Source organism: Salarias fasciatus, chromosome 11, assembly GCF_902148845.1.
Source record: "Salarias fasciatus chromosome 11, fSalaFa1.1, whole genome shotgun sequence".
NCBI lineage: Eukaryota > Metazoa > Chordata > Actinopteri > Blenniiformes > Blenniidae > Salarias > Salarias fasciatus.
Genome location: NC_043755.1, coordinates 35,911,985 through 35,928,964, shown reverse-complemented (window position 1 = coordinate 35,928,964; position 16,980 = coordinate 35,911,985). Strand labels below are relative to the sequence as shown.

Here is a 16,980-nt window from a genome sequence, read left to right as displayed (position 1 = left end):
TGGCTTCAGTTCTACTTCTGGGATCCGTAGTTCCTGTGCTGGACCGTCCAACGGACTGTCCTCAACATAGTCCTAGGCTTTACCTTTTATTGTCTCATGCTAGCTGTTGCCAAAGCTGTCCATCCCTGGGAGAGGGATCCCTCCATACTGTGGTTCTCCCCAAGATTTCTTCTTTTCCCACTGGGTTTTTGGATTTTTTTCTTGCCGGATGTGAGGGTCTAAGGCAGTGGTTGCTTCGTTTTGTCTCATTACTGTGAATTTGACATATTAATATTATGCTTATTCACTGTTTTTATTTTTACCAATCAATGTAACATCTTGAAGCCCTCTGAGGCAACTGTTGTTGTGATACTGGGCTATACAAAAATAAATTGATTGAAAATTGATTGATATTTCTCAGCTGAACCACCAGCAAATCTACATAGAACCATTGGACTTTTATAAGCTCCAGCTGATCCTCATAGAACCAACGGATGTTCTGAATTCCAACTGATTCTCATAGAACCACTGGATGTTCTAAACTGCAGCTGATCCTCAGAACCACCAGATGTTCTACACTCCATATGATCCACATAGAACCACCTGACATTCGAACCACTAGCAGATCCACACAGAACCACTGGATGTTCTAAACTCCAGCTGATCCACATAGAACAGACATTAGACATTCCAGCCAGATTAGATCCAGATCAGATCCAGACAGGATCCGATCTACAGGACTCTACAGAATTCAGCCATCCCAGAGAAAGATAAACAGTGATGAAAGAGTGGTGGTGATGGCTTTGGTCCCAGAGTGTAAGGGTCTAGGACTAGCCAGCAGCAGCCAGAGCATCTCCGGGTGAAGAATAGCTGGCAGTGACTGATGCTTTCAATTGTTCCTTCCAGTCATTGGATTTTGGTTTTATTTTGGAAAATCCAAAATGGAGAAACGAGCCGACTTCCATTTCCTATTTCTCCTTCAGAAATCAAAAATCACAAACTGAAAAATGACCCTTTATCTGATTTCTTGTTATGTGTTTATAAAACAAAAGTCAGGAAAAAAAATTGGCAATTGGCAAAAAAATCAATTCAATTATTACTGAAGTTTGCGCTGCTGGAGAACCAGAAGTGAAGCTTTCTCTTCTTCTTCTGCTACTTCATCATCTTTGCTCCTGCTCCTCCACTCTCCACACTGAACTCTAACAGATGCACATTTTCTTTGAAAATGTCTTTGGATGATTACACCATCTTAACAGTGTCCCTCAATGCCAGCGGCAGGACTGCAGGTGAAATCTCTACCTGCGGTCAGTTTGTTCCAGTCCGGGGTTTTCAGATGATGGATGTGCCAGTGTGGCTTCTCCACCTTTATGATGGATGATCACTTCCAGGCTGGAGTGGCTTCAGCGTCTGCCGAGGTGAGCAGCATCAAACCACATGAATTTATGTGCGCATGATTGAAATTGCTGCTTTTCATTGATTTTACAGCAACACCTACAGGCAGCAGCAGCACACTGCAGACTCAGATCTCATTCATCATGTTGAAAGAAACATATTGTCAGGAGTGAACAATACACATACAAACAAAAATAATAAAAGCTTCTCGAGGATGCGTGGATCAGAGCGCCTGCATGGAACGCGCACAGCTGAGCCAAAAATGTAGCATGGGAGAAAGCGCGTGCACATCGGTGGTGCGCAGAGGCTCCAAAGCGGACGCGGAAACGCGTACGTGTGAAACATAGACAAGCCTTAACAGCCTTTCTGGATGCTCTGCAGCACCTCATCCATGTCAACAGTTAATGAAGCGATCAGAGGAAAGAAAAAAAGTGCAGAGAATGTGTTCTCCTATTAAAGGTCCTTGAAAAAATTTGGGATGTTTATTATTTCATTTCGCAGCACAAGATTAAGTAAGTAAGTAAGTAAGTAAGTAAACTTTATTTGCATAGCGCTTTTCCAGACCAGGGTCACGAAGTGCTTCACATAAAAATAGTCCATACAAATACAATCACGAAAATAACATATATATGTATATATATATATATATATATATATATATATATATATATATATACATATATATATACATATATACATACACACACATATATATATATATATATATATATATATATATGTGTGTGTATATAAAATTGTGTTCTCGCCACCCCAGCGGTATTGTGTCTGTCTCCTTCCAAGCTCGGGTCCTCTACCAGAGGCCTGGGAGCTTGAGGGTTCTGCGAAGGATCTTAGCTGGTCCTAGGATAGCGCTCTTTTGAACAGAGATTCAGGTGTTGTTCCTGGTCTCTGCTGGAGCCATCCTCCTAGCTTGGGGGTTAGTGCTCCCAGTGTCCCAATCACTACTGGTATCACTGTTGTCTTCACGCCCCACACTCTCTCTATCTTTTCCCTTAACCCTTGGTACTCCTCCAGCTTCTCATGCTCCTTTTTCCTGATGTTCCATCACTTGGGATTGCTACATCTATCATCACAGCTGTCTTTTGCTGTTCATCCTCCACCACTATGTCTGGTTGATTGATCATCACCTGCTTGTCAGTCTGGATCTGGAAGTCCCACAGGATCTTGGCTCGATTGTTCTGGACCACCTTTGGAGGTGTCTCCCATCTTGACCCTGGGACCTCCAGTTCATACTCGGTACATATGTTCCTGTACACGATGCCCACTACCTAGTTGTGCCGTTCCATGTATGCCTTGCCTGCCAGCATCTTACCCCCTGCTGTGATGGTCTGTACTGTCTCTGGGGCTTCTTTGCACAGTCTGCACCTGGGGTCTTGTGTGGTGTGGTAGATCCCGGCCTCTATTAATCTTGTGTTAAGGGCCTGTTCTTGTGCAGCCATGATTAGTGCCTCTGTGCTGTCCTTCAGTCCAGCCTTTTCCAGCCACTGGTATGTTTTTCCAATGTCAGCCACTTCTTCAATTTGTCGGTGGTCCATGCCATGCAGGGCTTTGTCTGTCCATGATAGCTCCTCTGGCTCCTCCTTACTGGGCTTTTGATGTCTGAGGCATTCACTTAGCAGATCATCACTGGGGGCCATCTTCTTGGTATACTCATGGAGGCTCTTGGTTTCCTCCTGGATCATGGCTCTGACACTCACTAGTCCTCGGCCTCCCTCCTTTCTCTTGATGTATAGCCTCAGTATGCTGGACTTAGGGTGGAACCCGCCGTGCATTGTAAGGAGCTTTCTTGTCTTGATATCAGTGGCTTGCATTTCTTCCAGTGGCCAGGATATTATGCCAGCAGGGTATCTAATTACTGGTAGGGCATAGGTGTTTATGGCCTGGATCTTATTTTTGTCATTCAGCTGACTCTTCAGGACTTGTCTTACTCTCTGTAGGTATTTGGCTGTGGCTGACTTTCCAGCTGCCTCCTCATGGTTACCATTTACCTGCGGGATTCCCAGGTACTTGTAGCTGTCCTGCACATCTGTTATGTTCCTTTCAGGCAATTCAACTCCTTCAGCTGTGATCACCTTCCCTCTTCTAGATACCATTCGTCCACACTTATCCAGTGCGAATGACATCCCGATGTCATTGCTGTATATCCTGGTGAGGTGAATCAGGGAGTCCATGTCAGGCTCATTCTTGGCATACAGTTTGATGTCATCCATGTAGAGGAGGTGGCTGACAATTGTTCTGCTCTTGAACCGGTATCCAAAGCCGCTCTTGGTAATGATCTGGCTGAGGGGGTTCAGGCCTATGCAGAACAGCAGGGGGAACAGGGCATCACCTTGGTATATGCCGCATTTGATGCTCACCTGTGCCACTGGCTTTGATTTGGCCTCTAGACTGGTCTTCCACAGCCCCATTGAGTTCTGAATGAAGCTCCTTAGAGTCCTGTTGATGTTGTACAGTTTCAAGCACTCCAGTATCCACGTGTGTGGCATTGAGTCATAGGCTTTCTTGTACTCAATCCAGGCAGAGCACAGGTTGGTGCTGCAGGCCTTGCAGTCTTGGGTGATTGCCCTGTCAACCAGGTGTTTGGTGCTGGTGTGTGGCCCCCTGGTGTTATTGCCAATCCCTTTTTGTGCTTTACTCATGTACTGATCAATGTGCCTACTTATCTTGGCCGCTATGATGCCTGATAGGAGTTTCCATGTGGTGCTGAGGCAGGTTATAGGCCGGTAGTTTGATGGTATTGTTCCCTTCTGGGTGTCCTTCATGATGAGGACTGTCTGACCTTGGGTTAGCCACTCTGGTTGGGTCCCTGATATTAGCAGCTGGTTCATTTGTGCTGCAAGCCGTTCATGGAGTGCAGTTAGCTTCTTAAACCAGTAGGTGTGAATCTTGTCGGGCCCTGGAGCTGCTCTTCATTTTGGCCACTCTTGCCTGTACATCTGCTGTTGTAATTACTACTGGGCCTTGTTCTGGGAGGTTGCTGTGCTCTGCCTGCAAGCCTGCCAGCCATTGGGCATTGGTGTTGTGTGACACATCTTTCTCCCAGATACTCTTCCAGTATTGCTCAGTCTCCGCCCTCGGTGGGTCTGCTGTGGTCTTACTACTCTGCCACTGAGAGTAGACCTTAGCTGGATTGTTGGAGAACACCCTGTTTATTCTCCTGGTCTCCACTTCTCTCGTGTATCTCTTTAGGCGGGTAGCTAGGGCTGTGAGTCTTTGCTTAGCAGTCTCCAGTGCCTCAGTTATTGACAGCTTTCTGTATTTCTTGGGCAGTTCTTTCTTGAGAATCACCCCTCTACTTAGTTCTGCGAGGAAGCTGACTTCTCTCTGTGTTGCCATGATTTTTGCCTCTAGCCTTCTTTTCCATGGAGGTTCTTGGTCACTCCGGCTACTCATGCTGTTCATCATGTAGCAAAGCATCTCTAGGATGACTGTCGCTGTTGCATATGTCAGCTGATTGGTCTCAGTGATGGTGTTGGTAGGGATTGTTAGCAGTGCTGTGTTCACATCTTCCAGTAGAGATTCCGATGGTACTTTATCAAGACTTAGCCTTGGCAGCCAGGAGGGTGTTGAATTCCCCCAGGACGTCATGATCTTCCATCTCAGGTCAGCTGCTCTCGTGTTCAGCTCTGTTATTGGGGCTTGGTACCCAGTCTCGTATGAAAAGTCATCCTGGCTCCCCCTTGATGTAGCATCTTGTACCGTGGGTGAGGTGCAGGGTCTTGGTACCCATTCCGGTTGCACCTCATCAATCTCCAACTGTGACAGTAAGTTCCTCTTGCAGATATTAGAGCACTGACTTAGTAGCTGTTTCTTAGTCAGCTTGGATGTTGGGTTTCGAAGTAACCATTGTTCCCACATTCTCTGCATGTATCCCCTTTCGCTGGGATTACTGCTGTAGTAGCATTCCATTAACGCTATATGTATATGTGTTTGTATATATATATGTATATATATATATATATATATATATATATATATATATATATATATATATATATGTATACAAGATAAAACAGTACCATACAGGCTAAAAGGCTTGTTCAAAGAAAAAGGTATTTCGCTGCTTTTTAAAAGAATCAACTTTGTCCAGAGACCTAAGCAAGCAAGGAAGCTCATTCTAAAGATGCGGTGCCACTGCTTTAAATGATCTATCCCCACAAGTTTTAAAACATGTGTGGGGAATAGGAGTGTAACGGTATTTGTATTCGTCCCGTACCGTCACGGTACGGGGGTCACGGTTCGGCACACACAATCACACGACGAATACACCAGTGAGTAAAAAAAAAAAAATTCCAACCTTAGATGGCGGTAATGAGCCTAAAAGCTGCCGGCAACCACCATTATCACAGAAGAAGAAGAAGTACAATAAGCAGGTCCAAACATGAACAAATGAAGAAGAAAGTACAAGCGGAATGAGAGCTGCAGTGTGTGGCGGAGCGGATTAAACGGGAGAGTATTTGTTCCGCGTGCATTCCCTCATACGGAGTGACGTGTGACGTGCCAGTAAACAGGAAGCAGCACAGTCAAAAAACCAGCAGAGAACGCCACGGTGGTGGAAAAAACACTTTTTTAATACAAAACCCCGACATAAAAAACATTGGAGAGGCGAGATGGAACCAAATCCCGCAACAGCGAGTTGTATAAAGAGCTCCATAGCAGAATACGAGCGATCGCCGGCTGGTGTTATGGGTTAACTGGTTCCCGTGTTAACGAATGACAGCGGAGGTCTGTGTAAACACATGCTGATTACAGCAGTTGTTAAAGTAAGACTCACAAAAGACTTCAAACGTATACACTCACTGTAACTGTCGATAGCCGAGGTTCGCTAGAACGACTAGATGTTTCAGTCATTATTGGTCACAAGTTAACACGGGCACCAGTTAATTCGAAACATCGGCATGCGGCGCAGAGCTCACACCGAGACGTGCTGCTCCGCACGGCGGTGCTGCGGTCAGGGGAGCAGCCGCTCCTTCAGCAGGTATCATGGAGATTTTGGGACATTATTTAAGCAGATATCAGCAGATAAAAACTCTCTGCTTGGCGCTGAGGACTGCTGCTGCAGAGAGGAAGACCTGCAAGTTCCTCGTGAGACTTTGTGTGCATGTCACAGGGTCCTTGTAAAGGAGGATTCATCGTGGATCGCTTTGTATGCTGTACATGAATACACTTGCGTTTAATACTATTGTTTACAATCGGATTGAAAAAACACCATGTAAACTGGGCCAATAATGTGTCGCATGGGAAAGCTTGGGAAAAATGTTCTGGTACATTTGTGAGCTTTTTTTAGTTTTTCCCCACTGTACCGAAAAACGTACCGAACCGTGACCCTTACACCGAGGTACGTACCGTACCGTGGCTTTTGTGTACCGTTACACCCCTAGTGGGGAACCTTTAACAGATTTTGGTTAGAGGACCTCAAGCAGCGAGTGGAAACATAGGGCTGGATTATTTCCCAACTTTTGATAAACACATAATAAGAAATCATTTAAAAGCTTGTTTGTTTGTTTGTTTTTTAAAGGATAAATGCGAAACGAACCATCTGCCCTGTTGTCTGTTCCAACATCAAACTGGGAACGAAAGTTGACTTGTTTCTCGATTTTGGATTTCCCAAAATATAACGAAGATGGAATGTCTGGAAGGAACTGGACGAGAGGGTTTGGTGAGAGTACAACCTGTTCTGTGTGTTTGGGAGGTTTTGTGGCAGGATTTGAGGTTTGTGCTGAAAAAAACACTGAAGGTTTCATCCAAGCAACAGGATCTGTGTAACATTGTTCATTCCCCCGATTTAAAAGAAGGTTGGACTCGGTCCAAACGGTGAAATGATTTTCTAAGTCAAGAGGCCAAGGCCCAATTCCAATTCTATTTTTCATCCCTCCCCCTAGCGCTAGCCCTTAACCATTCACCTCGCCCTACCCCTTGAAACGGAGTGTCAAGGGGTAGGGCCTGAAATTCCCTCTAAGAAATGGGACAACCCTTCCAGATCATCAAACGTCATCAGTAGTCGCCCGTGACGTAGTAAACTGACGCCGGTATTGTTTACGATTCGTCTCCAGCTGCACTGATCTCCCTCTCCTGGGCAATTGGATTGGTTTTTTTTCTGTTTTTTTCTGTGTGCTTGCATAAAATGTTAATAATAATTCATACAAATTAGAAAGAATGCATTTTATTACACAATTGGCATTACCAGCAACAGTTTTAACTTTTTTTGCTCCAAAATTAATAAAATAGTATAAACATGTAAAAGGATTAAGCTGTGTGTGAACATCCTCCATCAATATTGCACAGCAACCAAAATAAACATGTTGGTCAAACTAGTACTTCTGTAAAACAAAAAATGTTCTCTTACATATTTCTAACTAACCATAACAATAATAAAATGTGCAAAAGAGTCCTACACACCATGGTTGGACAAGGATTCATTATTTGCATCTGGGGAAAAGGCTCAAGAAACGCTCAGTTCTGGCTTCACTCTCTTTGTGGCACTTCTGCTCCTTTGCTCTTTCCTCTTTCAAACAGAGAATCAGGCTGTTGCTCTTCTTCCTCTTCTTAGAGGAAGGGGGTGGAGGGGTGGAGGTAGCCATGGTGGAGGTGAGCTGCAGGTTTCCATGGATGCGCCTCAGGTAGAGGAGCTCCCTGAGGTGGAGGAGCTCCCTGAGGTAGAGGAGCTCCCTGAGGTAGAGGAGCTCCCTGAGGAAGAGGAGCTCCCTGAGGTAGAGGAGCTCCCTGAGGAAGAGGAGCTCCCTGAGGTAGAGCCGATGCCTGAAGTGGAGGCAATAGAGGGGCTCAGCTCTGGGGTCTCAATCATTCTTGACTCAACCATTTCCTGAAGGAAAGAAAAAGGAACAAATGAGAGGGATATATCTGCCAGAACGAGGTGATAAGGCCACAAAAATAAAACTGTAGCTTCACCAATCACATCATTCCACATAAACAGCATTTTACTGTTTAATTTTTGTAATGCTTTTCAGTAGCCTCACCAAAAGACCTGGAACAGGATCCTCAGCAGCCACAAAGGATCAAACCAACAGAGGAGGGTTGGTCGGAGGCCTGGTCAGAGGCCTGGGACCCAGCTCCTCCTGCATGTCTTCAGAAAACTGCCAGGTGGCGCCGCTGTCTCCCCACTATCAGTTCCTGATCCAGTTTTAGGAGTTTTTAGGCCCTGCAACAAACACATAAAACCCATATTGCAAATCATTATATTATGTTTTCAGGACCATCTTATAGTGGACTGAAGTGGACTCCAGGATTATGAGCTGTTATGCATCTCATTAAAATTTCTCTGATTACCTTGTGTGTTTTTTGTTTTTTTTAATTTTTCCACTTTTCTGCAGCCTGCTGAGGGGCGACCTTCCCCTGAAGTCCCAGGTCGCTGAGAAACTCCCTGTATAAAAAGTAAAGTGAAATATGAGAGAAAAATTATGACACAAAAGAGGGCTACAGCTGTTACATGTGAATAAAAGCACAAGTAATACGCTGTTGTGATCTGCTGCCAGGATGGTTATTTTATTATATGACGTTTTCACAATCGTCTGGTTGATATGCTACACTGCTGTGAAGGAATTATTCGTTCACAACCCACACGTTTCATTCTTCATCAATCATATGATCCCAGCGGTGCTCGCTGACGTTAACGTTACAGTTCGTGATGCTGCATAATGCTCCAGTAATGTTTACTTTACTAGCGGAGCACAAACGGCAGATTTTCGGGTGTCTTATATGCTCAAAACAGAAAAGCAGGCTATGGTAATATCAATAAAATGTGTCATGGTCGTGCAGAACTTAAAACAAGTTAATCGTTAATGAGCAGATGCACTTAACGCTACACAACTAGCTGTCACGTAACATTGCAGCGACCTTAAAATAGCGTTTTGGTATTTTTTTAACCAAAAATACTCACATTTGTAGATTTCTTTGGCTGCCGCTGATGTTTTCTTCGCCAGCGCAATGTGGGAAATTTCACATAGCCCTCGTTTCCTAGTGTGCCCCCGGATAATCTCCTTTTCAAGGGCCAGATAGCCCTCGCACTCTGCCCTCTCCCTCGGTCTGAAGCGGGAGGAAGTAGAATCAGGACACCACTACCACTTCACGTGAACGCGCAAAACCAAGGGCTCGGGCCAAGGGCGAGGGCTAAGGGGAGAATTGGAATTCACCCTATGTCTGAGTCAAATACCAACCAGTCCGAGTCAAATACCAACTCCAAGACAAGTCAGACAACAACAAAAAAAAAAACTCTCAAGTCTGAGTCAAGTCTTTAGTACAACCACCCTGCTGGACATTTGAACGATCTAGTCAAGTCAAGTCAAGTTTATTTATATAGCACATTTACAAACGGTATAGCCGTGCCAAAGTGCTTCACACAAGAGCAGACAATAAAAGCAATCTTAAAAGGTGAAAAGACAAAGTTAAAAGGCAATCATTAAAACACATCTCAAACTCGAACACAAAGAGACTAAAAACAAGGTAAGACCTAGCTGAAGGCTAAAGAAAAGAGGTGGGTCTTCAGCAGAGATTTAAATATTCCCACAGATTCGGCTGCTCGGATGTGGGGGTGAAGGGAGTTCCACAGTCTAGGGGCAGCCACAGAAAAGGTTCTGTCCCCCCTGGTTTTTAACCTGGATCTGGGAACGGCAAGAAGGTGTTGGTCAGCCGACCGTAATGCCCTGGAAGAGTTGAGGGGGTGGAGAAGATCGGCCAGGTAAGGTGGGGTAAGATGATGACGCGATTTAAAAACTGTTAAAAGGATTTTGAAATCAATGCAGTAGCGGATGGGGAGCCAGTGAAGGGAAGCAAGAACCGGGGTGAAATAAGCGTGTTTTTTGGTGGAGGTGAGGAGTCGAGCAGCAGAGTTCTGGACGAGCTGCAGTCGGTGGAGTTGGGTTTTTTCGATACCGGCATATAGACTATTGCAATAATCCAAGTGAGACGTGACAAAGGCGTGCATGGCCTGCTCTAACCCTGCTTGGGGAAGGTAAGCTTTAATTTTGGCCAAGGTCCTCAGGCTGAAAAAACTTCTTTTGACAACCGCTGATCTGCTGCTCGAACATGAAGAAACTGTCAAAAATCCCACCCAGATTCCTAACAGCTTGCTTGGACTTCATGGCTAGGGACCCAGGGCGTTGGAGTAAAGAGCTGGAGGGGTTTTGCCAAACACAATAACCTCTGTCTTATCCTCGTTGAGGTGGAGGAAGTTGGCTGTCATTCATGCCTTGATGTCTGACATACAGTCTAGCAGAGGCTGGAGAGCAGCAGGGTTGTCTGCCTTGAAGGGAGAGACAACTGGACGTCATCTGCATAGCAGTGGAAGGAGATATTATATTTAGGGACCGAGTGCTGGGTAAAATATCATGTTATATGTATGTTTTCACAGGTATGAAAAGGTGTGCGCTCTGCATTTTTTTTTGCTCTCAGTTATAATGGAGCCGGATGGGGAAAAATCTCGCACTTCTCACAAACTGAGGCCTCTACGGTCCAAACTAAAAGTCTGACTGCTCTGAAAGTCTCACCAACTGAAAGACAACTAATTTTCCTATCAAACGTGATATTTTTTGTTCAGTTTTGCCAAACAGGAAAGGAACAAGGAGCAGTTGTTTCCCAAACAGAAGCTTTTATTTTCTCCTCTCTCCCACTCTAACTGACATGACCATATATGGGCGCACAGTGCAGTTACACAGCTGACAGCAGCTGTCAATCAAACTCTGACACTCAGTGCCTTCATTCAGTGACTGTCAAAAGCAGATGGGAGAAGCTAACAGCTCCATGTTAGTGGATGGGAAATGCTAACAACTCCATGTTAGTGGATGACAGATGCTAACAGCTCCATGTTAGTGGATGGGACATGCTAACAACTCCATGTTATTGGATGGGAGAAGCTAACAGCTACATGTTAGTGGATGGGAAATGCTAACAACTCCATGTTAGTGGATGGGACATGCTAACAACTCCATGTTAGTGGATGGCAGATGCTAACAGCTACATGTTCGTGGATGTGAGAAGCTAACAGCTACATGTTTGTGGATGGGACATGCTAACAACTCCATATTAGTGGATGACAGATGCTAACAGCTCCATGTTAGTGGATGGGACATGCTAACAACTCCATGTTATTGGATGGGAGAAGCTAACAGCTCCATGTTAGTGGATGGGAAATGCTAACAACTCCATGTTAGTGGATGACAGATGCTAACAGCTCCATGTTAGTGGATGGGACATGCTAACAACTCCATGTTATTGGATGGGAGAAGCTAACAGCTACATGTTAGTGGATGGGAAATGCTAACAACTCCATGTCAGTGGATGGGACATGCTAACAACTCCATGTTAGTGGATGGCAGATGCTAACAGCTACATGTTCGTGGATGTGAGAAGCTAACAGCTACATGTTTGTGGATGGGACATGCTAACAACTCCATATTAGTGGATGACAGATGCTAACAGCTCCATGTTAGTGGATGGGACATGCTAACAACTCCATGTTATTGGATGGGAGAAGCTAACAGCTACATGTTAGTGGATGGGAAATGCTAACAACTCCATGTTAGTGGATGGGACATGCTAACAACTCCATGTTAGTGGATGGCAGATGCTAACAGCTACATGTTCGTGGATGTGAGAAGCTAACAGCTACATGTTAGTGGATGGGACATGCTAACAACTCCATGTTATTGGATGGGAGAAGCTAACAACTCCATGTTATTGGATGGGAGAAGCTAACAGCTCCATGTTGGTTGATGGGACATGCTAACAACTCCATGTTAGTGGATGACAGATGCTGACAGCTACATGTTAGTGGATGGGAGATGCTAAAAACTCTCAAGTTGGGTGGACATCTCAGTTGCGGGCCGGCGGGGAGGCTCGGTCCCGACCAATGCCGCTTGCGGCTTTAATTAGTTATGATGCCTCCTAAGGGCAGTATGTATAAGATAAATAAAATGGGGCCTAAGATGGAGCCTTGAGGCACACCACAGGAGATTGAGGCAGCAGAAGAGGTGAAGTCTCCCTGCTGAACAGACAAGCTCCTGTCAGTCAGGTAGGAACGGAAAAACTCCAGAACTGTACCTTTGATGCCTAGGTGTTCAAGGCGAGACAGTAGGACCTTGTGGTCCACTGTATCGAAGGCGGAAGTGAGATCTAGGAGCACCAGGACCACAGGGCTACCTGAGTCCGCAGCTAGGAGCAAGTTGTTAAGGACTCTAAGGAGGGCAGTCTTTGTGCTGTGGCCAGATCTGAATCCAGACTGGAATTTTTCAAAGAGATTGTTATCTGTTAAATATTGTTTCAGCTGCGAGTGAACTTCATGCTCAAGAACTTTGGGGGGGAAGGGCAGTTTGGAGATGGGCCTGAAGTTTGCAATGGAAGAGGGGTCGAGGTTGGGCTTTTTTAATAGAGGGTGCACCACAGCGTGCTTGAAAGCTGGTGGGACACAGCCAGTGGACAGAATGCAGTTGACTAATGAGAGGAGGAAGGGGGCGACTGAATCAAGGACTGTTGGATCCTTGAGTAGGCGCGAAGGTAGACAGTCAGAGGGGCAGTTGGAGGGCTGCAGGAGCCTGACTACAGCAGAGAGAGATGCTACCGAAATGGGCTGAAACTGTGAGAATGTTGCTGACGTGGGGAGGGGGGATGGGGGGTGAGAAGGGGACAGTAGGGAGCCTGACTGTAGCGATCTTGTTAATGAAGAATTGTTCTAACCAGCAGCTGGAGAAATGGAACCACCGGACGATGGATTAGAATCATCTGAGGTCTGATCTACATTCTCCTCATTATGAAGTTGGAACCTGAAGGCCATACCCAGGAGAACCTGGCCCGGTTCTCCTGGGTATGGTTATGGCCCTCTGCCGGAGTGATGGGGGGCCTGTTGGGACCTGGACCCTCTGCTCTGCCCTTCCTGGGTGTCAAGTGCCTGGCAGGGTTGGCGCCTGTCAGTCTTGGCCCTCTGGGATCCCATGGCTGCAGGGGGTCCAGGCCGGGGTCTTCCTGTGCCCCCTTCTGGTCCCCTCCTGGGGGGTCTGGGCTCTGGGATGGCCGCAGGTTGTCTGGACCCCGAGGGCCTCTCTGGTCTGTTTCTGGTCTTCTCAGAGGTCAGAGGTCATGGGCAGGCTGATCTTTAATCCCTCTTCATATTCTGCATGTGGACTCAGACCCCTTATCTTGAGGGCTGTTAGACTAATGACTATATGGATCAGGTCTCTCCTGATGCCTCACTTTGTGATTTGACACCTGGATCCTCAGTTTCATGTCCCAGATCACTACTAGCTGTGTTCTTTAGCTACAGTCTACAGGATGTTCTCTGTTCTCTCTATTCTGGAGTGAGGGTTCTAATTGAAGGAAGGTGGAATCTTTGCTCTCTTCCTTCTCAACACTCGGTTTTCTTCTCTCTGTCTGTCTTGCTGTCTCTCTGTCCTCCTGTCAGCTCCAGCAGTTTCATGTTCCAGGAATCAAAATCAATAAAATAAAGTCAGAAACCATGTGATCAAGAGGAGCTTAATCCCTAGAAGCTCCTCTTGAAGAGTCAGTCAGTCTGGAGGCTTCCAGCAGCAGAACCTCCATTCGACTGCCCCCTGCTGGACAGGACAGGGTGGAGAACGTGGCAGCAGACCATGGCAGCAGAACCTAACTGCAAAACGTGGCACGGCAGCCAGCAGGCTGTCTCACAATTTCCAATAATCAATGTTCTCCATCTGCACAGCAAAGCGGTGCTGACCCCACATGAATAATGAAACCTGGCTCTCCTCAGACCGCAGAACACTACCTGGAGCTCCAGGAAGCCATGTGGTTCTGCTCTTAACCTTTGACCCCACCTGGGGAAAGTCGTCTCTTCACTCCAGATGGAGCGATGCTCAGTTTCATGAGAAAACAGTGAGAGAAGATCAACGACAGACAAACCATTCCACATCTGGCCTTCTCTGAACATCTGGGTTCCACAGGAACCACAGGCCACAGGAACCACAGGCCACAGGAACCACATGAACCACAGGACCACAGGACCACAGGACCACAGGACCACAGGAACCACAGGACCACAGGAACCACATGAACCACAGGACCACAGGAACCACATGAACCACAGGACAACAAGAACCACAGGATCACAGGACCACAGGATCACAGGACCACAGGATCACAGGAACCACATGAACCACATGAACCACAGGACAACAAGAACCACAGGATCACAGGACCACATGAACCAAAGGACTACAGGAACCACAGGAACCACAGGAACCAAAGGACCACAGGAACCACAGGAACCAAAAGACCACAGGAACCACAGGAACCAAAGGACCACAGGACCACAGGAACCACAGGAATCACATTAACCACATGAACCACATGAACCACAGGACAACTAGAACCACAGGATCACAGGACCACATGAACCACAGGACCACAGGAACCACATGAACCACAGGACCACAGGAACCAAAGGATCACAGGAACCACAGGACCCACAAGAATCACATTAACCACAGGAACCAAAGGAACCACTGTATCCACAGGACCACAGGACCACAGAAACCACATGAACCACATGAATCACAGGACAACAAGAACCACAGGATCACAGGATCACATGAACCAAAGGACCACAGGAACCACAGGAACCAAAGGACCACATGAACCACAGGACCACAGGAACCACATGAACCACATGAACCACAGGAATCACATGAACCACATGAACCACATGAACCACAGGACAACAAGAACCACATGAACCACAGGACAACAAGAACCAAAGGACCACAGGAATTACAGGAACCAAAGGACCACAGGACCACAGGAACCAAAGGACCACAGGACCAAAGGACCACAGGAACCACATGATCACAGGAACCACAAGAACCACAGGATCACAGGAACCACGAGATCACAGGAACCACAGGATCACAGGAACCACAGGACTCACAAGAACCACATTAACCACAGGCACCAAAGGAACCACAGTATCCACAGGACCACAGGACCACAGAAACCACATGAACCACATGAACCACAGGACAACAAGAACCACAGGATCACAGGACCACAGGAACCAAAGGACCACAGGACCAAAGGACCACAGGAACCACAAGAACCACAGGATCACAGGAACCACAAGATCACAGGAACCACAGGATCACAGGAACCACAGGACTCACAAGAACCACATTAACCACAGGCACCAAAGGAACCACAGTATCCACAGGACCACAGGAACCCCAGGAATGTAGCATCCACTTCACAAACTGTCAGTCAGCACATGCAGACGAGGATTCATTCAGTTTTTTGTCCATTTCAGCGTCTTGCTCAGTGAGCTAGCTGTTGGTGCTACCTGTTAGCTTTGGGGTTAGCATTATCGAGCAGTGTTCCCATTAAACGTTCCATTCTTTGAGCTCTTGTTGGGCTCGAGCTACATAGCCAGTTGTGCTAATGTTTGTCTTTCAGACTGAACTTTTAATTCTTTAGCTTGAAGCAGCTGAGAACCTGGAGAGCATGCTGCGCTGGTCTGCAGTAAACACCCACTGTTCTGGGAGGTAATTAGGAGTAATTAAAGGGCTGGCGGTTAACGAGTGTGTGTCCACCGGGTCTGATGCTGATGGATCGGCTGCTCTAACGTATTTACAGACTGCCAATCAGTGCGGATGAAGCGGTTTTCCGGAGTAGGAGGGGAAAAGTCCATTAGTGTGGCTCAAATCAGATCAGAGCGCAGGTTATCAGCCCATTTTCCTCGTGTTCATTATGTGTCCCCTGGCACTCATACATTTGGCCTCAGCTGATTGGCGCCCCCGCTCTCTTGGCCTTTCTTCTTCTAATGAGTGTCACTGACTTCTGATATATGAGCTTGTTTGGGTAGCACCACAGTAATGCTTCACTAATGCGTCTGAGCATCTTCAGCGGGACTGCTGGGTGCCGTCATCCTGCCCTGGTGTGGGGGTAATACTGGTACTAAGGCTGGGGCTAATGCTGGGGCTAATGCTGGAGCTATCGCTGATGCTAATGCTGGGGCTAATGCTGGGGCTAACACTACGTTGGTGCTAACAATGGTGCTAACACTGGCGCTAATGCTGGTACAAATGCTGGTGCTAATGCTGGTGCTAACTCTTGGGCTAACGCTGGTACTAACAATGGTGCTAACACTGGCGCGAATGCTGATGTTGGGCTAACTCTGGGGCTAATGCTGGTGCTTATGCTGGGGCTAACTCCGGGGCTAATGCTGGTGCTAACTGTGGGGCAAACCCTGGGTCTAATGCTGGTGCTAACTCTTGAGCTAACTCTGGGGGTAACTCTGGGTTTAATGCTGGTGCTAACTCTGGGACTAACGTTGGTGCTAACAATGGTGCTATCGCTGGTGCTAATGCTGGTGCTAACTCTTGGGCTAACTCTGGGGCTATCGATGGTGGTAACAATGGTACTAACGCCGGCGCTAATGCTGGTGTTAATGCTGGTGCTAACTCTTGGACTAACCCTGGGGCTAATGCTGGTGCTAATGCTGGTGCTTACACTGGGGCTAACTCTGGGGCTGACTCTGGGGCTAACTCTGGGGTTAATGCTGGGGCTAACTCTGGGGTTAATGCTGGGGCTAACTCTAGGGCTAACTCTGGTGCTAAC

At 46.7% G+C, this 16,980-nt stretch overlaps 1 protein-coding gene across 2 annotated transcripts in view; it reads right to left on the bottom strand.

Moving 5' to 3' along the window:
* ntrk1 (neurotrophic tyrosine kinase, receptor, type 1) overlaps positions 1–16,980 on the bottom strand; it is a 48,963-nt gene that overhangs the window by 19,742 nt on the left and 12,241 nt on the right. The window lies entirely within an intron of this gene.